Here is a 24192-nt window from a genome sequence, read left to right as displayed (position 1 = left end):
AAATGGAACCCGTTGATGGTAACATGGTGGGGCCGATTAACAACAATAAAAATGGTGTCCTTGACAAGATTAATGTACTACTTCCAAGCCCTAACAATTACAGTCCCAAAGTCCTTCTTTAGATCCCTGAATAAGGCCATAGCAGCTTATATATGAAGAGGAAACCTCCCAGGGTAGCAATGGCAACACTCACAGCCACTAGGAACAAAGGATGGCTGGCTTTCCCGCATTTCTACAGATACTTTGAGGCAGCACAACTAAGGGTTATGCGAGAGTGGCTGGGGAGAGACCAACACAAAATAATATGGGCCGACAGGACAAGGCAGTCACGGGAATGCCCCTAGAGGTACAGGGACTCCTGTGGCTAGACAAAAAGAAGAGACATCCTAATACAAAGATAAGTGAGATAGTAAGGGTAGGCATAGACACATGGGAAGAGGCAATAGGGAGGTGAGCTCTTTCGATGAAACCCTCACCATTCTCCCCCTGTTTAGAAACCCAGAATTCCCTCACGGGATGGACAAGGAAGCCTTCTGGAAGTGGGAAAAAGCGTGATTCCAGAAAATAAGGGACATGTACCAAGGGCAAACTCTTAGATCGTTTGAGGACTGCACCCAAGATATAGGCTTGGAGGAAAGGGACAGATTCAAATACAATCAATTCAAACATTGGCTAAGTACCCCAACAATAAAAGCGGCTGCCACTAGACAACTGACATCCTTTGAACAATTCATCACAACGAACGCAGGATCGAAAAGCCTAGTCTCTAACCTATACATACATGTGAATGACCAAGAAGAACAAGTACAGTGGAACTACATGAGGAAATGGGGGAAACATTAGGAGAACCTATTCCAAGAAAACAATGGGAACATCTGTGGAGCCTAATCCCTAAACTAACTAGATCCATCCAACTCAGGGAGATGTGGATCAAAGTGACTTTACAATGGCACTACACACCGGAAAGAATCCATTAGATATTCCCTAAAGCGCCCATCAGTCTTGGAAAGAATGTAAAGCGATCGGAGACTGGCAGCACATATGGAGAAACTGCCCAAGAATACAAGAATTATGGGGGGAGGTTAAACAACAGATGTTGGAAATTTTCCAGGGCACAGACCAATTGGGGGACAAATTCTGTATGTCTGGCATGCGGGAACCGAAAGCGAAGTCGCCAACCAAAAATACAGAAGCGGGGCATGATAACCCTTCTAATATTAGCATGGCTGGTGATTGCACAAAATTGGAAACAACAAACTCCCCCAAAGATACATGATTGGCTGCATAAAGTCTGCAACTTTGTGGCACTTGAATGGGTAACCTACAAAATCCAAGGCGACCAAGGGAGATTCCAACAGCACTGGGGCTGTTACAAAGCGACTATATGGCACAGTGGTGCCCACATAACATAAGAATATTGGACATCCTATGAACCTTAATGAGCAAACTAGCTTGAAGAGCGACAGACACAACCTATGGTGGGGAGGGGGTGAGAGTTGGCGAGTTGGGGGAAGTTATATGTTATGCGATCTATGCTCTATACAATGTCCAAACTAATAAAACATTTTTTTATTTTTTTTAAAGAAGCTGGTTGAAGCTGATGGGCGCCTCTGGGATATGATGATCCCCGGGGAGCATTTTGCTATACGGCAGTCCCCACAGGCTTCCTTGAGTTTTTCTCCTTTTGAAATTCTTTATGGGCGTGACCCACTTTAGATATGCTCTGAGAAACCTAAGGGGGAGAGAGAGGAGGCAGCCCGTCCTATTTCCCAAACTGCCCAGCGTTTTAAAGAACATATGACTATTGCAAGGGGGATAGTCAATAAACATCTAGAAAAAGCCCAGAAAAGTCAGAATGCACAATATATTCAAAAGGCAGTCCACCACTCTTTTTCTATAGATCAAAAGGTACTTCATCTTTTGCCCATTTCGGATAATAAACTACTTTCAAAGTGGTATGGCCTGATGAGGTTTTGGAGAAAAAAGGCCTGTATAACTATCTTGTGGCCCAACCTAATCGAAGAACCAAGACTCAGGTTTACCATATAAATCTCCTGAAAGAATGGAAAGTGAATCCCATGAAAACCACCTCAATAACCATGGCTACACTTCTAACTGAGGGTGTACCAGAAAATAACTTGGTTTCCCCTGACTTAACACATTAGCGACAAAGAGCCATCCATGACCTGTTATCACAGTTTCCTGATGTCTTTAATAGTAAACCAGGGAGGGTAAAATCTTTAATGCACCACATTCACACTCCCCCAGAAAGGTGGTAAATCTGAAGCCATATCGTATTCCAGAAGCCAGGAAGGAAGCAATCCTTCAGGAAGTGGAGAAAATGTTGAAGGTGGACATTATAGAACCATCTGAAAGTCCTTGGTCCTTGCCAGTAGTCCTATTCGGAAAACCAGATCAGTGGTGGAGATTCTGCATCACCTTCAGAAAGCTTAACTCCATCTCCCAGTTTGACAATTATCCTATGCCTACTATGGATAATTTCATTGACAAACTGGGACTAGTGGCTTATATCTCCATGATTGATCTGACAAAGGGCTATTGGCAGGTCCCATTAAATCACTCTGACAAGGAAAAGAGGGCTTTCTCCACTCCCCAGCGGTTGTTTCAGTTCAGGATTCTTCCTTTTGGACTACATGGGGCCCCTGCAACATTTCAAAGATTGATAGATAGATATTGCAACCCTTTTCCCATTTTTGCTGCCCATACCTAGATGACATTTTAATCCACAGCCACATTTGGGAAGAATACCTTTTCCATTTTTATGAAGTTGTGGGCCCTGCGAAAGGCAGGCCTGACCGCCAATCCCAAGAAATGCCATCTGGCTCAGTCAGTCGGGAAATATCTTGTTTGTTTTGTTGGAAATGGGTTGGTTCAGCCACAGATAGAAAAAGTAAGAGCTGTTCAAGACATCTCTCCGCCTAAAACAAAGGAAGATCATTGCACGTTTCTGGGTCTCACCAGATACTTTAGTAGATTTATCCCTCGATATTCTGTGATAACTTCATGTCTAACGTATAAATGAAAGAATGCAGAACCGCAAAAGTTACAGTGGGAAAAACAAGATCAGACCAGCTTTGACACACTGAAGCACATACTCTGTAGCGAGCCAATATTAAAGGTTCCGAATTTCAACAAGGAATTCATACAACAGACAGATGCGTCTAAGGTGGGTGGTCTTGGAACAGTCTTTTCCCAGGAATATGATGGGGTGAAACATCCTGCATTATACATCAGCAGAAAGCTCTTTCCTCACGAAAAGAACAATGCCGCCATCGAGTTAGAGGCTTTTGCCGTCAAGTGGGCTATAGTATATTTAAAATTCTATTTAACTAGTCGTAAGTTTAGACTAGTTACTGACCAGTCTCTTCTAACCTGGCTAAGCTTGAGGAAAGATACCAATCCCTGCACAATGTGCTGGTTTTTTGATCACCAGAAAGGAACAGGGAATGTCGGGGAGCCAACGCCATTAGGGAAAGGGTATGTGATGATTCACAGGATCTGGTCACTTCTCCCCAGAGGGAGCCTTTCCCTGTGGGGCTAGGGAGGGGAGGCTGCTACCCAATATTCCAACTATGGGTGGTGGAAAGCGGGACCTCATAGGACGAGACTCCCCTCATGGGGATAAGGACTCCCGTTCCTTGAAGGTACTCTATAACCCTCTTGCCCTTGCACCCATTAAAACCCTAAAGTCTGCAGAGACTTCAACTGAAAGTACTACGGTGTGTTACTGTAACATTCTCTCCCTTCCTTCTCTGAGATTTGACATCACTGAGATGAAGAAGAATGATGACATACCTTTTTCTAAAAGTCCTGGTAAGAGGTGGCCACGAGGAGGCATGGACCTCATGGAAACAACCAAAAGACTATGACACTGCGCTGGGGTGGGCCCAGCTAGAAGAGATAAAAAGAGAAGAAGGACTGAAAGAAGAGAAGCCGGAAAGGATCCAACAATGCCCTGGAAGTTTTGACCATGGGAATCTGTCAGCTGCGCAGAGAAGGTGGTCCTCAGAAGAGTTGAAGTTGCAGAAGAATCCCATGAGCCGGCAAAGAGCCGACTCACTCCAGTGCTGGGGAATTTAAGGGGATAGCGTGACCTCTGGGAATTGGACTGCTCGATCCGACAACGACGCTGAGACCGGGCCTTTGCAGAGCCACAAAGGCAAACCAGAAAGTTGCGACGAGCGAACAGCAAACCGCATGCGACCCCAGGAATACCCGGACATAGATTCCCAACACAATCAAGGTAACGGGAACTGTGCTAAACCGGCGTGAGCTATGGGGAGGCTAGAGGGTCAAGAAAGCCTTGGGAGTAATGTTCCTCATCACAGTAGTGATATTGAGACAACCAAGAGTCAAGAAAGTCTCAGGAGTAATATCCTTTGTTAATGTAGTTATATCCAAAGGTCTGAAAAACCAGAGTGCATCAGTAGAAATCTCCCTCATCACAGTGATAATCCAAGTGATAATCCAAGTAAGACTAAAGAGGATTCTAGACAAGAGCTATCTGGAGATGATCTTCATAATGTCCTATGGCTTAGCTGAGCCTTCCCTACTGTATAATTCCATGATGTCACCATGCGCTATCAAAAGGGTGGCTGATAGGACTCTAGACACACACTCTTTCCTGAATTTCCTGCGCCTGCGTTCCTGATCTTCTACATTCATCTTGCCAGATTCCAGATCCCACTGCAAAGCCAAAGCATAGCTGATTCCAGATTCCATGGCAAGGCCAAAGCATTGCTGATGATCCCAGCAAGGCCTCAATCCAGAAATCCCACTAAAAATCCCAATAACCAAAGGGAAAAGCTGTTGTATTCTTTTGGGAAGCATCCTGAGACCAGCCTGTTTTTTTTGCCCACTAACTGCATGCCCGCTGCAACCCTGCCATCCAGCTGTCCTGATTATCCGGTGACCAGACAGGCCCAGCTGTTGTTCTGCTAGGAGAGTTTGTCGCTACCTGGTGACCCGAGCCCTGGAGTCCTGAACACGGTTGACTGTTCCTAATCCCAAATCTAAGAGCGGACTGTGAGTATCCCCATCCCAAAACACATAATCTGCCCCATCTTGACTTTTGTCTTTGTGCCACTCTCTAAGCAATCCTATCCATATCCCGATAACTTGTATAGACTGTTCTAATTTTCTGTGCACACTGTTCTTGTTTCCTAGTGTTAGTGCAATTCTTTCATTCACCTTATCTTGTAACTCATTAGTAATATTTGGAGTAATTTAAAATAATTCCCACATAGATCAGAACACTGTGGGAAAAGGTTGACGTCGCGAATCAATCTTTGAATGTACCGTGGCTTTCTTTAACAGTATAGTCTGAATAATGTAATTTAAGCAAAAGTTGCCTTTCATTTTTAAAACCGATTTTCTCTTTTGAACTGCTTTGTTTTCCTAAAAACAAACCTCCTTCTACCTTCCAAATCTCTCTCAATTCACCAGCTATAACTCTCCTTTCACTTCTGTATTGTCCCTGTGCTGTGCATCTCTCACCCTGCTAAAAACCTGCATTCCGATTCAGTTTTCTTCACCCGTTTTAAAAAAAAAAACGTTTTGGCATTTAAAACTGCAAACTAGAAAAAAATGCAACTTTTCCATGTGTGAATTCAGCTGCATTGGGTTTTCAATTTCAATCTGTTTTGTGAACTGTATACTTTTGTGATACCTTACCGTATGGTTGATAGTGAGATAACATCCCTAATACTGTGATCAAACATATGTATATCATTATTTAAACACACATATAATCAATTATTTATCAAAATCTGAGTGTCATTTTAGGCCTTTGCCTCTTATTTTGTGAGGGAAGGTCGGATTTTGATTCTGTTTTCTGCCTCTTATCCCAGACTACCTGCTGCTTCTTTCTCTTCGGAATTCGATTATTTGTGGGTTGAGGGAACATTGCAGGGGGAAACCTTACCTTGGGTGATATCTATCCTAATTCAAAAAGTGTTCCTATTCATTTGTGCTTTGGATATGTTCTACTAGAAGGATAACCAAGTGCATTGCTTCTATTTCTATTGTAATTATCACCCCATTGGTGATTGCTGCCCAATATGAAAATGTGTGTGATTTTTGCGAATTTTAAAAATAAATAAATATTGCATTTTAACCAACCGGCCTGGTTCATGGTCTATTGTGACTCGGGGTATTTGTAAAAGGTGGTGTGAGACTGGTCGGGTACCGGCTAAATTTGAATTAGTTGAAATTAAAGAAAAATCATTCCTATTGAGCACCACATCCCAGGCCAAGACCAAGTGTCCTGGTCCAGTGTGTGATGCCTGATTGAAATCCTTAACAAATCGACAAAACCAGGAATCTTCACAGCATTTCTTGGTAGTCTCCCTGGGTTCAGCTAATCCTTTAAATATAAACAGTGCATTGTGTTTAAAATGTCCCCTGCATGTACCAAATATAGCCTACTTAGAATGAGCCACTCCTTTATGTGTTACTGTTCCAGTTCCAATACTCAAGGTGGATTCCTGGGATATTTGACAAATTGGAAAGGACGATGGTGCTTAATATTATAGGGACTCTGTTATTTCTGCTTCAGAGATCTTTAGGGCAGGCATTTTGTACTATACTGGACCTTTTACCAAATCTAGATACATCATTTCACAAGATCTGATTGTCCAACCTCCATGCTAGATCTTTGATAATGTATTCTCCTCTGATACTTGTAAAGCTTTTAAATAAAGAAATACCCAAATCCTGAGGTCATAGGTAGCAGCTGGCCTTTCTGTAGCTATACCATATACTCCTTGATGGCATGTTCAATTGAGCCACCCCAATACCTCACATTGAAATATCAGAGCCTGGCATATATATGAACTGTTGGGCCAAACTTCCAGGTATGCCAGAGTGCCACTAGGAGTTTGCAGACTCTCGGAGGGGCCAACACCTTCCACAGGACAAACAGAGGACTCAGTCAAACGGCAAGTTCAAACTGCGGTTTATTACATGAAAACAAACAGGGATCAGTACAGGGGCAGAAGAAATCCATGGACATCTCAACTTCTCCTCGCTCGCAGGCTAGTTTTGTACCCGAATGACATCAGACTGACACTACGATCTGGCCCTTCTCCAGAGAACCTATTGGACCACTGGACAGGGTACTGAGTAATAGACCACCTATAGTGGACAGTATACATGTTAGTCTACTGGCCCTCGCATGTCAGCTGGCTGGCCTGGTCCATCCCCAAATCACTATCTATAACAATGTTGCAGTGTGTGGGTCTTGCCATTGGTTTATGTCTGTTGGTATCCACCCCTAGGATATTAAACTGTGATTGGCTAGAGCTGACATCCGCAGGCCTGGGATCCGCAAAGGTTCTCAGCTCTTGGTACCTTTTCAAGGTAACAATAATGACTATGGGGGTCATTACGAGGTTGGAGGTAAGGGAAAAACGATGCCGGTAAAGGATTATTGGCATTGCTTACCGCTCCGGGCTATTATGACCCGCCAACCCGCTATTAGCGCACCATAAATAACGGTGCCTCTAATAGCCGCATGGGCGCGGGCATGCAGCCCTTCATGCCGGCAATACCGGCATGGCGTAAACAGGAGGACATCACAAGTCAGGCAGACATGCAAATAACGGCCTACTGAAGGCCGAAAAGTACCTTACTGGCATGGAGTAAATACTGGCATCGCGGACTACCCATAAACGGCCATGTGCAGTGTTCCCAACTGCCACAGGTGCACACAATCAGCACAGGTGGAGGCAATATAGACTGGGCCAGCACAAAAGGAGCACACCCCACCCCTTCCCACACCCAGTCACACACCAAAATGATTCCAATACTACTAGCAATGCTGGGGCTGGAGGACATGATTGCAGTGGAACTTCAACAACAACAACAAAAACAGGCAGCACAGAGGAGACTCAGGAGGTGAAGGAGGGTGAGGCAGGCCCAGCATGCCCCACCAGTGCATCCAGTGGTACCACACAGGCAGCCCCCAATCCCTCGCATCAGAATCAGTCCATTCAACCTAACCCCTGAGCAGATCCACACCCTGTACCGTCTGGACCGGGACACCATCACCACCATTGAGGACAATGATACATGACAACATCATCAGCCTGATTGAAATACGCACCGCCATCCCACCTCTCCTGAAGGTAGTGTCAGTGCTCCACTTCCTGGCCACAGGCACCTACCAGCACACAGTGGGGCACATGCATGGCATATCACAACCATTATTCTCACGTACGCTGAACCAAGTGCTTGATGCCCTCCTGAAGCACACAGGCGAGCACATTTTCCTACCACGGACAGCCCAGGAGATCTCCAACACCAAAGGTGGTTTCCATTAACTGGCCGGCATCCCTGGTTGCATTGGCACCATCGACTGCACCCATGTTGAATTGGTGGTCCCACATGCCATGGAGGTAGTGTACCGTAACCGTAAGTTATACCACTCCATCAATGTGCAAATGGTATGTGACTCAAACAAGATCATCACACATTGTTGTGCCCGATTCCCCGGATCAACCCATGATTCAATGGTCATGCGGAACTCCACGATACCACGCTACATGGAGCAACATGCAGGGCAGAGATCCTGGCTTCTCGGTGAGTTGATTGTCAGGCTCATGGAAATGCAATGTGGGTAGGTGATTGGGGGGAAAGATGCATACTTCACCTGGCTGAGATGGGGATGCATACTTCACCTGGCTGAGATAGGGGGGGGAGATGCATACTTCACCTGGCTGAGATGGGGGGGGAGATGCATACTTCACCTGGTTGAGATGGGGGGAGAGATGCATACTTCACCTGGCTGAGATGGGGGGGAGATGCATACTTCACCTGGCTGAGATGGGGGGGAGAGATGCATACTTCACCTGGCTGAGAGTACCTGAGAGGATGTACCATGCTCATACCCCAAAGCAGGCCAGACTTGACCCGACACCTGACCACAAAATACAAGAGGTAAGCTGACCTACCACGAAAATGATGCAGTGCAACAACCATTACATAGCCATCAACATGTACACTGCACATAATCAGACCGTAGACCCCACAGCACAATTCAGCAACAAGCAATGAGGATGGCCAAAGCACAGCGCAAAATACCATCATCTAAAAGTACAGGTCTTCATTACTGCGTACAAAGGAGCCACATGAGGGCAAGATACAAGAACGCACCCCTACACCAACACAGAGGTCCACCAAAACAGCATGTCACCATTTGTCGTGCAAAGTGAGATCATCATGACAAAGCCATCAACGTTGACAGGATGGTAGCATACATATCACTGCACATCACCCAGATCATGGGAACAACCATCGTGGACTACCACAGTGCATGAGCAACCACAAGGAATTGGCCTCCCCGCGCCCTATTGACGATGGCACGCACACCTGTCTATGAGTGCAATACACACATAGCACTCACTTCATGTGTCTCTATTCATGCATGGATCTGTGGGTGCATACAGGAAATGAATGCTTGCTATGGTGTCATTGATACAGGTCCCATGTGATGTGGGGACTTACACATAATCATTGTTGCCCACATGCAGGTGATGCAGGCTATCCCTTGAAGAGGTGGCTCCTTACCCCAGTCCGGAACCCGCAGAACAGGCACGAGGAGGACTACAATAGTGCACATACACGTACCTGTGTGGTGATTGAGCAGACCTTTGGCCTCTTGAAGGCACGGTTTCGCTGCCTCAGCAGGTCTGGTGGTGCACTCCTGTATGGCCATGAGAAGATGGGCAAGATCGTCATGGCATGTGTCATGCTACACAATATGTGCATCAGATGGAATGTACCCCTTCCCCCTGACTCTGAACTGCAACCACCTGACGATGAGGATGAGGAGAGTGGAGATGGGGCTGCACTTCAGGGAGGCAGCGATGCACAGGAGGGGACGTGCCATGCGTCAGACTCTGATTGACCAATGTTTCTAGCACAGCACACATGGATGTGGAGTGTGACATGGAGGTGGAACTCAGGGCACTGGGTGTGTCAGGGACATGGACACTGTAGACTGTTCACCAATAAAGCACACGTACACAATAAGCAATGTCCTCACATGTAGAATCAGATTGCATAACAAGTGTATTAAGAATATGTAACTAACAAGTGCACAAGCCCTCCACCCAACACACCCACTCCCCACTCCCACTCCCCCCTCAACTTCCCCACACACCCTCTACCCCCTCCCCCCTCAACTTCCCCACACACCCTCTCTCCCCTCCCCCTCCCCCTCAACTTCCCCACACACCCTCTCCATCTCCCCCTCCGCCCTCAACTTTCACACACACCCTCTCCCCCCTCAACTCCCCCACATATGGTGTGCACTGGCATGCACCATAAGTCCACATGGGACCAGTATGCCTGGCTGAACCTACAGCACTCCCCCTCTTCCAGCACCAGGTGCACCCCTGTCCGATCTGTGCAGGTTCCGGCCAGACCTACGCACGGGGCCCGACTTAGTTGAGCTTGCATTGGAAGATGTCCCAGCGTGTTATGCAACCGGTGCCGAACGCATGGCCTCCATTTCTGCCACCATTTGGGAGAGGACCTGCCGCACTGCTGCCAATTCGCCGCAAATGTCCTTTGAAGTGGTCTCAATTGCTGTTTTGAGGGATGCAGCACATTCCCTAATGTCATCCCTTGCCCGGGCACATTCCGTTATGTGCTGTGTCAACAGCCCTGTCAGCTCCTCCTGCCGCTTCTGAATTGCCCTGATCCCCTCTTGGCTGGTCGGGACAGTGGTGGATGTGTGAGGGGTGTCCAACATGGTATGTTCTTCATGCACACTTGGCGTGGGGGTGAAACTGCCGGGCCATGAATCCCCAGGAGACAGCCCATGCATGCTGCTGTTGTGCAAGCTGCATGGGGAGAGTTGTGGTGATTGCAGGGGGCCTGTGGCGGTAGTTGCGCCATGCGGCAGAACATCTGCCTCATCGTCCGACACGGCTGCTGTGGCAGATGTCACCCCCACTGTGCTGCTGGCAGCTGATGCAGTGCCTTCTGCCACTGGCTCCTGTGTTCTGGTGGCTGTTGTGAGTGTTGTGGTGGGGCCGTACTGTACATTGGTGCTGTGGCCTCTGGGGTTTTCTTGCCCTTCCACAGTAGTGCCGGTTGGCCTCTTCCCCTTGATGTCGACGGGCGGTGTTCTCCCTCCATGCCTTGGCCTTCTTTTGTGGTGTTGCATCCTCCTCCCTAGTGTCCTGGTCATCGCTGTCTGAGTGCATGCCTGTTGGGGACCAATAGAGGGAGAGGGTAAGTGATGGGTCTATAGGCATCAGGCATGCATTGGGGTGGCTGCATTGATATGGAATAGCAGTTGACATTGGGGTAGTGACATACGGGTTGCTTGTCTATTGGGTGGGTGATGCATGGAAGCGTCTGGGTTGAGACATATATGGGGTGCATCATGCATGTGGACAAGATGGTGCTGTGCACTGCCTGTAGGCAGTATTGTATATATGTGTCTGGTGGACCCTGCTCTACATCATTGCACTGTCAGTTCAGGTGGACATCATTGTGTTGGTATTTGCATTGTTTCATTTGGGACACCTACCTGCATCAGCCGATGACGGGGCTTCACGCTCCATGTCCCCCACTCCCTCAATTGCCTCCATCCCTGTGGTGGTTGCGCAGATCTCCTCCCAGGGTGGCAACCTGATGGGGGAGTCCTCAACTCTGCCTGTTGCCATCCCCAGCTTGGGGTTGGCGGAGAGGATGCTCTGCACGCGTAAACGCAGATCGTCCCAGCGCTTCCGGACATCTTTTGGAGTGCGGGGTGTGGTGCCAGCACAAAAGGAGCACACCCCACCCCTTCCCACACCCAGTCACACACCAAAATGATTCCAATACTACTAGCAATGCTGGGGCTGGAGGACATGATTGCAGTGGAACTTCAACAACAACAACAAAAACAGGCAGCACAGAGGAGACTCAGGAAGTGAAGGAGGGTGAGGCAGGCCCAGCATGCCCCACCAGTGCATCCAGTGGTACCACACAGGCAGCCCCCAATCCCTCGCATCAGAGTCAGTCCATTCAACCTAACCCCTGAGCAGATCCACACCCTGTACCGTCTGGACCGGGACACCATCACCACCATTGTGGACATGATACATGACAACATCATCAGCCTGATTGAAATACGCCACGCCAGTGTCACTTACTTTCTGCGCAACCTCCGCCCATATCTGCTTCTTGCGCTGCACTGCAGGGCGGGACATGTCGGAGGAAAAGACGACATACGCATGTTCTTGCAGCGTCTCCGCCAGCATGGTCAACTCCTCTTGGGAGAAGCGCTCCTTGCGCAGGCGCTCTGTGCTTTTTTTGAGTGCCTTGGGCATGGTAGGATGCAGCAGGTAGTGGTGGAGGTGTGGTAGAGGTGTGGTAGTCAGATGGCTCCTGGTTGTGGAGGATGGGAATGGATTGTGTTTTTAAAGATGGCCACCATGCCCTTTCCTGTTCCTGTCTGGTGACGCTACTTCCGGTTCCGCTTATTAGCGGTGACCGCTAATGCCAATGCCTTGGATGATGGTAGTGCTATTTGCACCTCGTGCTATGCCAGTAAGAGGGATTTTTCGCCCTTTTACGGCATGGCGGTGGGGTCATTACCGGCATGGCGCAAAGCTCGTGCCCGAGAAGTCGTAATAGCCCTCTATTAGTGGGCTGGTACCAGCACGGACACGCTATTTGCGCCATGCCGGTAAGGGACATTACTTACCTCCGAACTCGTAATGAGGCCTTATGTGTCTGCGTTGTTACTTGTGTGTACCACCTTAGTCTATGAGAGTGCTCGTTTGCTCAGTGCAACACTTGTCTCACATTGTAACATCTTTGTTGCAAGCTCCTGTCTGGTAGCGTGAGATTGGCTCCCTTTCTCAGCGCTGGTTGCTGTCCATTGTCTGCGTCGCCCCGGTCACGTATTCAGAGACCATGATTTGGGGCTGGGCACCTCTGAATTATGAGGAATTATTCACATTTACTGCATGTGGGGCCACTGTTGTCCAGGGAATGGAATTTCATCTGTATCTGGTGGTCTTGGCAGCGGCTCCTGTCTCACACGTTTGCTCGTCTAGCCTGAATGCAGCTCAGTTTAGCTTGTGCTGAGAGGCCTGTGGCCTGCTGTAATTTTCCTAAGCCATAACACGGCTTCTAAAATGTTTATGCTAATCTATATTCTCTGTAGGTTAGCCTCACTTGGTTCTGTCAGGTCCCGTAGATGCTCCTGCAGTTCCATAAGCTTATTTGCATGTAAGCATCTGCAAGCTCTGTTCAGGCTCTCTTGCTCATGTGTGTTCTGCGTTTCTGCGTTTAATGGCAAAATAATAAAAGCAATGACAGTATGTATATGTATCTGTCCTCCAACTATAGACATGTGCGCTCGTGTTCCTCGTTTATTCGGGTGTGTGTTTGTGTCCCGAAGTGCAGACTGCACGTGTGCTTCATGTCTTACGCTGCTAAGTCGTGGTGTCTCTAACAATGTCAGCAACATGGCTTCTTGGCGCTTAAATCAATGCTATCAATTGAGGTGTCTTTAGTTGCAGCCTGGAGCTCCTTGTCCACTATTTGTACCGCACCTGGCCTATAGGGCTGGCTGAGGGGGTACCTCTTGACATACTTGTCAATCATTGGAGCACTGGGAATTGGTCCGAAATAGTATGGGCGATTGCGATGTCATCTGGCCTTCTTGTGTCATGTATTTTATAGGAGGGGAGGAGGGGTACATTTCCCCATCCCTCTTCAGTCCCCCCTCTGGTCGACCTGTCGACCACATCCTTATATGATAGTCCTTTTTGCTCTGGGTCACCATATCTTCGTTATTCCTCCAAGGTGTCTATAATAGTTTGTGTGGTCATCGACTGACCAGTACATGTAACAGCAAACCCACTTCCCTTCATAGAACTTTGGTTCATGCAGATTATCCAGATTCAGAGATCCTGCTGGAAATAGTTCACACTGCGCAATCTTCGCTCTGAGCTTGTCTCGTTCTGCAGCAATCTTGTCCTTTGTCCCTCCTATGTTCACATCCATCTGGATCTGCATTCCGATAGCCTCGTTTGCTGTTTTCTTGCATTTTGCCATGCACATCTTGATCCCACACAGTGATGCTGCTCCCAGCACCAGGGCTCCTGCCATCACCTTAGGTCCGGCTGACAGCCATGATGGCATCCATGACCATATATGCACTAGCCAGCTTTTGTCCTCCCCTGTTTCTCGTGCTTCATCTTCCATTTTGGCATGCATCTGTGCCAGCTGCGATACTTCTTTTGAGAAAGCTCAGTTATCTTCTTCATTAGCTGGTATAAATCTTTAACAGGAACTCCCTATTTTTGTGCAAACTCCTCCTTCCATAGCCGTGAAGAGATCCAGAACATATCTATTCTGGAGTGCCACCAACCTTATTGCTCTGAGCTCTTCTTTTATGGCGTTGAACCCATTCACTGTTGAGTTCATCGTTACCATCAGCTCCCAACGAGTGATCTGTAACCACTTGGCATTCGTGTATGTCTGTATTCCTGGTATTATTGATGCGAAGAACATCTGTGTCTTGCTGAACAGCCTGTGATCTACTAGAATCTAATCCAATGCCATTTCTGATGCCTCCGAGAAGTAATTCCCCCTTTTCTTCACTCTGCTCAATTCTTCCCATTTCTCTGTCCTCTCCACCTGGGCTGTTGGTGTCACCCCAACCAACCTCTTCCTTCTCTTATTGGTGTTCATTTTCGCGAATTCATCGAGCTTTACATCCTTCTTGGGTACGACTAACGAGGGCATGTTGATGTGTACCAGCGAGCAAACTGCTCCCCATTCAGGTGACAGCTTCTCATATGCTTTCAATCCACAAGCCCAGTAATGATCCATAAGTACTGCTGTTCCTGCCCTCATAGCTGTGAGTTGTTCAATCATTTTGCATCAAACGTTCTCACCCAATTCAACATCACCATTATTCTGATGCACGGGGCTGGTGGGTTCAGAGGAATTATTGGCATGGTTCCAGCTTCATTTTCCACCCATGTCAGCAACTTTGTACTAGCGTCCACTCCTTGAGGCAATTGTCATTTTTCTCCTGCACCTTGTTCACTGACGGCTGGGCTAGTGTCAGTGCCTTGCTTCCTACCACTTCATCTTGCCATCCATCATTAGTGTACACTCGTCCATACACTGGGATCTGTGGCCTTTCCCTGCAGCCAGGCTCTCCTCCTATCTCATTCACTCTTGTCCATGGACATGGCAGTTTCTTCAATGTTATAGTCTTTGTTTCACCCTTCTCAGGTACTCTATGGCTTCATCTAGCTGCCAGTAATTGTTCATCATGTCCAATGTCTTTATGTAATTATCTTCGTATGGACATTTTCCTTTGGATATCCATCTCAATGTTGCTGTCTTCCCTTGGAATCTTCCTCGTGTTTGCACCATTGCGAGATACATCAGGCATTGTGCTCTTGCTGCTGGTATTTCAGTTGCTCTGAACGTTTTAGAGGCACTCATGGCGTAGGGGATTAAGGAGCTGACATAACAGCTCTCCCTGGTGGTTTCCTTACCTACTTTTGTCATATGTTTGTTCCACATGTTGTTAGACAGTGTTAGTGAGATAAATGTCTACTCCTTTGATGTCTGTATCAACACTGCGCTTACCTCTCCTTACCTTATCAGCAGTGTCCTCTCGTCCACCTGACATGGTCGTCCCACCTGCTGGGGTCGGGGTAAAATATGAATCCCATCAAGCCACTGGGAATTAATAGACACAACATAACAATAATGTTCTTTATTGTTCCCTTCAAATCAACTTACGCTGCTTGATCCTTGCAGCCTGAAATGTGCAGAAAAAGGCGGTATTGTGTTAGTATTTGTCAGTGCCCCCAAACCCCGTTAACCAAATAATCACTAATTGCAAAGGCATATACCTCCACTCAGACATTCCTTACCGAGGGGGCTCTTAATGTGGCCAACACTGGGAGATGACTGTGCTCAAGTTGTGGGTATGTATGCGCCAAGTACTCTACAAAGACAAGATAATATACTGCAGGGGATCGTGCTCTAAATCATTTGGGTATTCTCACATAGTTGACAAACTGATCAGCGAACGTTTCCGGGTGATTGGTGGAAGGTAACATCAGTGACACAAACAATACAATCCCCACGACATTCATGTAGACCCTGCGTGTACAGAAAGGAAAATAACAAACAGACAGTGTATCCCTAGTCGATTTGTACATGTATTCCATCACTATTTCTGCTGCTTGGGATCGTGTGACCATGGGGTGTCCGGGTCTCCATAATTGGGTCGGGTCTGCATGCACTTGTAGTTCATCAAGGTCCTGAACGTTGGCCCTGACGCTCACGGAAACTCTGTTGCCATGCGGAGTCATTGCTTTGTATGGCTTGATGTCTTATGGATGATTCCATACAGATTTGCCTACTAGCTCAACAGCACGGTCTGCTACTGCCTCCACCACGTGGGGACCAGTGAATCTAGGCGCATTCCAGCACCTCATAAAGTTCCGTAGGAGAACAATTTCTCCCACTTTCACAGAATGCTTTAGGTCACAGTCTTGTGGTGTGTCGTCACAGTTGATCTCCTCGCCATCTTCTGGACCCACTGGATTACCTGTATCTGGCGAGACATAAAAGAGGCACTAGCAACCAGAGAAGTAATGTAATCATAGATCCCCTGTCCTAACACAACTGCCCTACTCTCACAGTCCTTTAGTGCTCTTGTGGGAGGAGCCAGGGGAAGATGTATGCGCCGTCCTGTCACCACCTCATGGGGCGTTAAATGATGGTTGGACCCTGGCTTATTGCGCAATTCAAACAAGGCAAGAGGCAAACAGTGCAACTAATTTTTCTTGGTGCTTTGCTGAGTCATTGCTATGCACTCCTTTAGGAGTCCATTCAGGCGTTCACACACCCCATTTTCTTGCAGGAGGTACGCGCAGGTGAATTTATGCTTGATGCCTAGCATGGTTGTGATGTGTTGGAATAGCTCGATGTCGAAGTGAGGTCTGTGGTCAGACCGCAGGGCCTCACATACGCCCCATCTCGGGAAAACCTCCCTGACCAAAAACGTAGCCACTCTAAGGGCGTCAGCATGTGAATAGGGGCCGGCCTCGATCCACCTAGAGAATGGGCAAACATCCACTATCATGTAGCATTATTCTTGACAAACATGGATCATAATTACGTAGTCCATGTGGAGGTGCAGAAATGGGCCTAGAGGTTTTGGTATGGCTCCTCTCACAACTCTCTGAGTATGCCCTGCTGTAAACTGCTGGCTTGTCAAACAATTACTGACAAAATGCATCTTCATGTTTGTTCAAATTTGGACAAAACCACCTTTCTCCAATCCAATGTGTGTAGCAATGACCTCCTTCTCGGTATGTGTTGGATAGTGCAATTGTGCTAATGCTGTCTTCAATAATGCTATTGGCATGACCACTTTCCCTCTATTGTTCCCTGTATTGTTCTGTTGCCATAAGGCATCTGCCGGAGACATGGAGCACCCTCTCTTTACCCATTCTCCTCCTGGGGTGCAGCTCCTTGCAGCTCCATAATGTGTCTCTCCGGTAGTATACTGTAACCTTCCTTCATCACCATGTTCCTCACTCCTCCCTGAGCCTTTTGTGTCTCTTTCAATTCCCACAATTGCCCAAAATACGCTGCGTATTTTGCCTCATCTGCTGCTTCGTTCCCTATTGAGATAGGGTCTTCCCCTTTGGTGTGGACCTGGTACTTTACCAGTGCTACCTTTTGTGGATATGCAATCACCTTGATCAATCTGTCCAATAATAGCGCATGCTGCTCTGGGGTCCTGTCTGCTCTCCTGAAGCCTCTCCTGAGCCATTGCGTCAGTCCTGAGTGCACTGTCTACGTCTTGTCACCTATTTCTCTACTCTGTTTTCTAGTGCTAATATGAGCGCCACTAGTTCTGCTGCTTGTGCTGAATAATGGGATGGTAGCCACGCACTTGTAATCACCTCACTTGTCCCATCCTCCTTCAGTCTAACCACTGCATTCCCAGTACATCTGATGCCATCAGTTTGATCAATTGTCAATGAACCATCAATGTACAGCACGTCTCCCCATTCAAGTACGTCCTCCCCCACTTTGCGTGTCTCACTGAACATCTCTATGTTCTTTGCGCAGTCATGATCATAGTCTCCTGCCTTGAGAACATCTGCCAAAAATGTTGCTGGGTTCACTGTCTTGCATCTTACTATCTTCAATCCTACATTCGACAGTATTACCTCGAAACCCTGATGCTCTCTGTACTCTGTGCTCTTTGGCCTATGCAGTATCGCAAAGAGGGCATGTTCCACGTACGAAGTGGTGGTGCACCCCATTGTCACTGCTGATAATTTCTCTACTGTGAAGGCTGCATCTGCCACTGCTTGTTCGCACGGATGATATGATATGATATGGCCTTTATAACGCGCCTATACACAAGTGTTTGAAGGCGTGACGAGGCAAGGGAGGGGGAACAGAGGGAAGACAGACAATGATCCTACTAGGCCAGGTGTCATTCAGATCGCGCAACTACATGGGATGGGGAGGGAGGAGAAGTGCGGGGGTAAGGAGGAGAGGACAGTGCAGTACATGGGATAAGAAAATAAATCAACAATAAGTAAAAGGAGGGGGGGTGTGGCTACGAGGGCCATGTAGGAGGACGTGATCTGGAGGAGCTCCCGAGATCCTGACATGATCCGGGCGAAAAAGTGCGCAACGATGGGCCGATGACCGCTGAAAATACACATGTCGGAGTGTGAATGCTTGGGCCACGCTTGGTGAACTTCTGGAAGGTGTAGGAAGAACGACGGCAGAGATCTGTGCGGAAAGGATAAGGAGCGCCAGAGACAAAAGACGACACAAAATGGCCGAACAATGTCCGGAACAAAGGAAGGAGCAGGCCGCACGGTGACCGAGCGAAAGAGGCGTACTGGGTGCGCATTTGTCATTTGTGCAAAATACAGGTCCTCTGGGTCATGTCGAATAGAACGGTGAGGCCGAAGGCAAAACAGCCCACCTTAGATGACTTCGCTAAGACGTCCCCTGGTCAAAACAATACCAAGAGCAGAGATAAGCCGCCTGCAAGCAGCATGACGACAACGGGCGCTAACCGAGAAGTCCTAGCTGCGATTGCGGACCTAAAGGCGGCCTGGGAATCTAAACTCGAACTGGCCGTCATTGAACTGAAAACGGCACTGGACCTCAAGGTCGGAGAGGTGCAGGAGGATGTTAATCTACTCCGACAGGACGTCAGGGCCTTGGCGGAGCGCACCGAATCCCTTGAGAAGGAAGTTAGCCCGAATACCGCGGATTGTGCCTCCCATAAGGCCGAATTGCATGCCCTGATACAAAAAGTGGGCAACTTGGAGAGCAGAGCAGAGGAGGCGGAAGGACGCGCCCGACGAAACAACATCCGCATCGTGGGCCTGCCGCAGGGATTGGAGGGCCACGATCCCACGGAATTCATTGAGTCCATGCTACTGCAAGAGATACCCGGAGGAGCCCTATCTCAAGGATTTGTGGTGGAAAGGGCACATAGAGCTCTAACGAGGAGGCTGCTGCCGGGAAACCCGCCTAGGCCGGTGATAGCCAAAATTCTTAATTACCGAGATCGGGAGAGGATATTGGAACACTTTCGCAAGGGAGGAACGATTACACGAGGAGCGGCGAACATCACGGCCTACCCGGACTATACCCTGTCTGTGCAGCGTAGCCGCATGAACTTTGGGACGGTAAAGCGGAGATTGAGAGAGGCGGGCCACAAATATATGTTATTGTATCCGGCAAAATTGAAAGTCATACATAAACACAAAACTTTGTTTTTTGAGACCCCGGAGGATGCCATGGGATGGCTCGATGCGCAGGGATGTCCCCAGGAGTCAGAAGTTCGGACGGAGAGAGAGCACAGAAGAGATAAGTAATGCACGAGGAGGGTGCCACAAGATGGCGCGGCACGTGGGACTTGAATATAGTCATTTGCGCAGCCTTCAGTAGAGAAGGTCATACTATTGCACTAGATGTTATGAGCACTGTAGTTATTATTGAAATAATGGAAGCCTTACAGACGGGGATCTCTTTAGCCCACAACAATTTTAGTTAAGTGGCCATTAGGGCGACTTCACCCTACTGAGCTCTGTGCATTGTTTGGTGCTTGCAGGGCTAGATGTGGGTGTGCCTGAGTTCCGAGAACGGAGCTGGGCAGCAGTTGGGGTGTGTGGTGTTGGGGAAGGGACGGGTGGGGTGAGGGGAGGGAAGTTGGGAATTTGCTGTGTACATAGTTATGGATAGTTTGAGCTGGTATAAGAAGCTACAAGTAAAGATGGAGAGCTGTATCTGTATCACGTGGGCAAGGGGGAATCGCTACACGGAAGGCAAGAAGACACTCATGAGCTATGGGGGACGTTAAGATCGTGGGACTTAACAGTTACTTAAAGAGAAACAAAGTCATGATGTACTTGAAAAGACAGAAGATTGATATTGGGTTGTTGCAGGAAACACATTTGACCCGGCAAAAATTGGAACTGGTGGGGAAGAAGTGGAGAGGTACTGTAGTAGGCTCTCCGTATTCTGCCTACGCTAGGGGACTGCTGGGCTGAGTGGCACCGCACGTTCCGCTCCAATTTACACAAGAAGTGGTGGACACGGAGGGGAGGCTGGTCATATTGAAGGCTTTGGTAGAGAATAGAGAGGTGTGCATTATAAATACGTATGCCCCCAACCAAAACACTGTGGCATATTTTAGAACCCTGTGTACTCATCTGGGCGCGTGTATGGGAGGAGCGGTTATCTGGGGAGGGGATTTCAACTACGTGCTCAACCCAAAGGCAGACAGATCTGATGGTAAGATTGATAAGCCCACCCCGGCGGCCAGGGTACTGCAGACATTGCTAGACGACTTTGGGCTGGCAGATGTTTGGAGGCTGAAACACCCTAATGAAACACAGTACTCACATTACTCAGCTCCGCAGCAACTGCACACGAGACTTGATTACTTTTTTGCCACGCCAGAGGTGGTGATAGAGACCCCCCAAATAGACTATAGAGCGAGGGTCCTGTTGGACCACTCGCCTCTGGTGCTGAGTTGGCAGTACTGCCGCCCCAGGGCGCGGATACCGACATGGCGCCTCTGGGCAGAGGCGCTCCGGGACCCTGTCTTCAGGGAAGATATCAGGGATGCGATCACACAGTACTTTGAGGTAAACACAGGCAGCGTAGACTCAGCGTGCACGCTCTGGGAAGCCTTTAAGGTAGTATTGCGGGGTGCTGCTATTGCTAAATCAAAAGGTCTACAGGGTGGGGTCCTAACGGAACTAGAGGAAGCGGAAGAGAAACTGGAGCGGGAAAGCAACAGGGCGGGAGGGGATGCGGAACTTATACTCGAGTTACAGCAGAGGTGTGCAGAGCTTTGGGAAAAGCTCTGCAACCTTAACTATAAGAAGTATGTCGAGAGGCAACATGCAGGAGGGGATAAAACTGGCCGCTTGTTGGCGTGGTTATATAAGAGCGAAACCCCCAGGCCCCCGATTAGGACAATAACTAGAGAAGACGGGGAGGTGGTTGACACCCAAGAGGGAGTCAACGAGGCATTCTTGGACTATTATATGACATTATATGAGGACAGAGGAGGGGACAATCAAGAAGAGATTAGAGAAACTCTAAGAGACATGGAGTTACCTAAGATTAGTGCTGAAGAAAGGGAGGAGCTGGACGCACCGATTACCTTAGAGGAATTGGAGGAGGTGGTGAAGCAGCTGCCCACCTGCAAGACCCCGGGTGCGGACGGAATCCCTGGCGAGTTTTATAAAACATATAGAGAGGAAGTACTCCCCCCCTATGCTAGAGATGCTCAATGAGTCTTTTGAGATGGGTTGGCTGCCGGAATCGCTTAGAGAAGCGTTAATTGTGCCGCTCCCTAAGCCCAACAAGCCAGGGCATAGCTGCGGCTCCTCTAGGCCGTTGTCAATGTTGAACCAGGATAGCAAGATATTGACGGCGGCCCTGGCCAATAGGCTGCGTAGAGTTATTAGCAAACTGATACACCCGGACCAGACAGGTTATGACCCCAACAGAAATATAACCCACAACCATAGGCGACTCCACCGGGTGATTGAAGAGGGAAACAGGAGCGAGGGGGAAATGGCGGTGGTGTCCCTAGATGCAGTCAAAGCTTTTGATTCAGTGAGGTGGCCATGGTTGTTGGAGGCCCTGGAAGAATACGGGATGGGGCCGGGTTATGTTAGGTGGGCAAAATTACTATACAGTGAACCACTGGCCAGGGTGCGCACAGGATCGGTGATATCTGAGAGATGGCAACTCGGTAGAGGCACCAGACAGGGGTGCCCCTGGTACCCGATGTTATACATTCTAGCCCTGGAGCCCCTGGCAGTGTACCTCAGACAACAATATGACATGGTTGGAATTGAGGTAGGGGGAGAGAAACACCTAATATCCTTGTATGCTGACGATTTACTACTATACTTGAAATATCCGGAGGAAAATCTTCAGTATATTCTAGAGGTTATGGAAAGGTATGAGCGGTTGCCAGTGTTGTCCGTACCTTGGGCGGCTGATTCCTTCCGCTACCTCGGAATAGATGTGTATCATACGGTGGAGGGGGAACACTTGCATAATACCGAGGTGGCTGTGAAAAAAATCCGAACAAGTATGAAGTTTTGGGAGAAGTTGCCGCTGGCGATGATGGGACGGGGGGCGATGCTCAAAATGGTGGTCCTGCCCAGGATGTTACATTTCTTCAGTAATATACCATACTTGATACCCAAAAAGTTTTTTGTCAAACTGAATAGCATGTGCAGGGACTTCCTATGGCATGGCACTCGCAATAGAGTGGCGCTATGGAAGCTGCAGAACTTCCATGATAGAGGGGGCATTAAGCTGCCAAATTTTGAGGCCTATTATGTAGCTAGTCAGTTGCAATATGTAACCAAATGGCTGTCTGATGAGGTAACTCCTGAGTTTAGGCTGTTTGGGCAGGACTGCACCCCATTTTTCCTAAAGGAGATTATCTGGGTGCCTAGACTTAAAATGAAAGAACACCCGGGTATGATGTTGCTTGGGTGGAAGATGTGGCGCAGAGTATGCTGACTGATGGAGAACCCGTACCCGTGTTCCCCACAGGCACCGCTAGTCGCCTTAGCTGGGAGAGACAACCAACATAGAATGATAATTGGGACCTATTGGGAATCGGTCGGGCTGGTCACATTGGGAGATGTATGGCAAGAGGGAATCATTAAAGATTTCGAAGAACTGGGAGAAGAGGCAGGTTTGCATGGAGGCCAATATGTCATGTATCTTAGGCTAGTGCAGATTATTTGTACAACTTGGCCAGAGACTGTACTGGCGGAGGAGCCAGACGTCCTAATGGGAACAATATATGACATATCAGAAGGAGGGCACGAGATCTCTAGACTGTACGAGATGGTGATGACCCGGGTGGAGAAGGATTTGACTCATTTGAGGCTGGACTGGGAAGCGGAGGTGGGGGCACAGATGACCGATGGGATGTGGGAACGTGCTATGGGATACCACAAGAAGGTGTCCAGAAACGCCAACGCATAGAGCCTATATGACCCCGAAGAGAATATCTAAGTTTGTAAACGCAGGAAGACAAGCATGTCCAAAATGCGATGAAGAAGATGCTGATATGACACACATGTTCTGGTCTTGCCCAGTGATTGAAGCTTTTTGGGGGGAAGTGGCACGGAAACTAGCGGATAAAGGGGTCACGCTCAACATAGATACGGCATGGGCCTGCCTATTGGGAGGGTTTCCCAGACCACGGATTACTAAACATGTTGGGAAACTGAGGGACCTGGCATATGTGCTTGCTAAAAGAAGGATTGCCATGGGCTGGAAGCAGGGCCACAAGCCTCGGGTTGAGGTATGGTGGCGGGATTTGCAAAAATGGGCGGAGGCTGAAACGGTAGTGTGGCAGGAGGCATGTAGCAAGTGCGGGGAAGAAGAAGTGGGTAACCTGATGGCTTGGAGAGTGTTAATAACAGGACTGTTTGGCACAATAACGGATTCTGCAGCTTCGGAAGGAAGCGATACCCGGCCACACGCAGCAAATACAGAACGAGAAACGCAAACAAGCTCTTGAGGGGGGAGGGATTTGGGGAGCGGTAATGTGCGCTAATTGATGTCCATGAGTCTGTTGTAAATAATGCT

General features: G+C 48.3%; 1 protein-coding gene across 1 annotated transcript in view; it reads left to right on the top strand.

Moving 5' to 3' along the window:
* SLC22A16 (solute carrier family 22 member 16) overlaps positions 1-24192 on the top strand; it is a 963109-nt gene that overhangs the window by 352397 nt on the left and 586520 nt on the right. The window lies entirely within an intron of this gene.

Source organism: Ambystoma mexicanum, chromosome 4q, assembly GCF_040938575.1.
Source record: "Ambystoma mexicanum isolate Mex_15411 chromosome 4q, UKY_AmexF1_1, whole genome shotgun sequence".
Lineage (NCBI taxonomy): Eukaryota > Metazoa > Chordata > Amphibia > Caudata > Ambystomatidae > Ambystoma > Ambystoma mexicanum.
The sequence above is the reverse complement of the archived record's forward strand: the minus strand, read 5'-3'. Positions and strand labels throughout refer to the sequence as shown.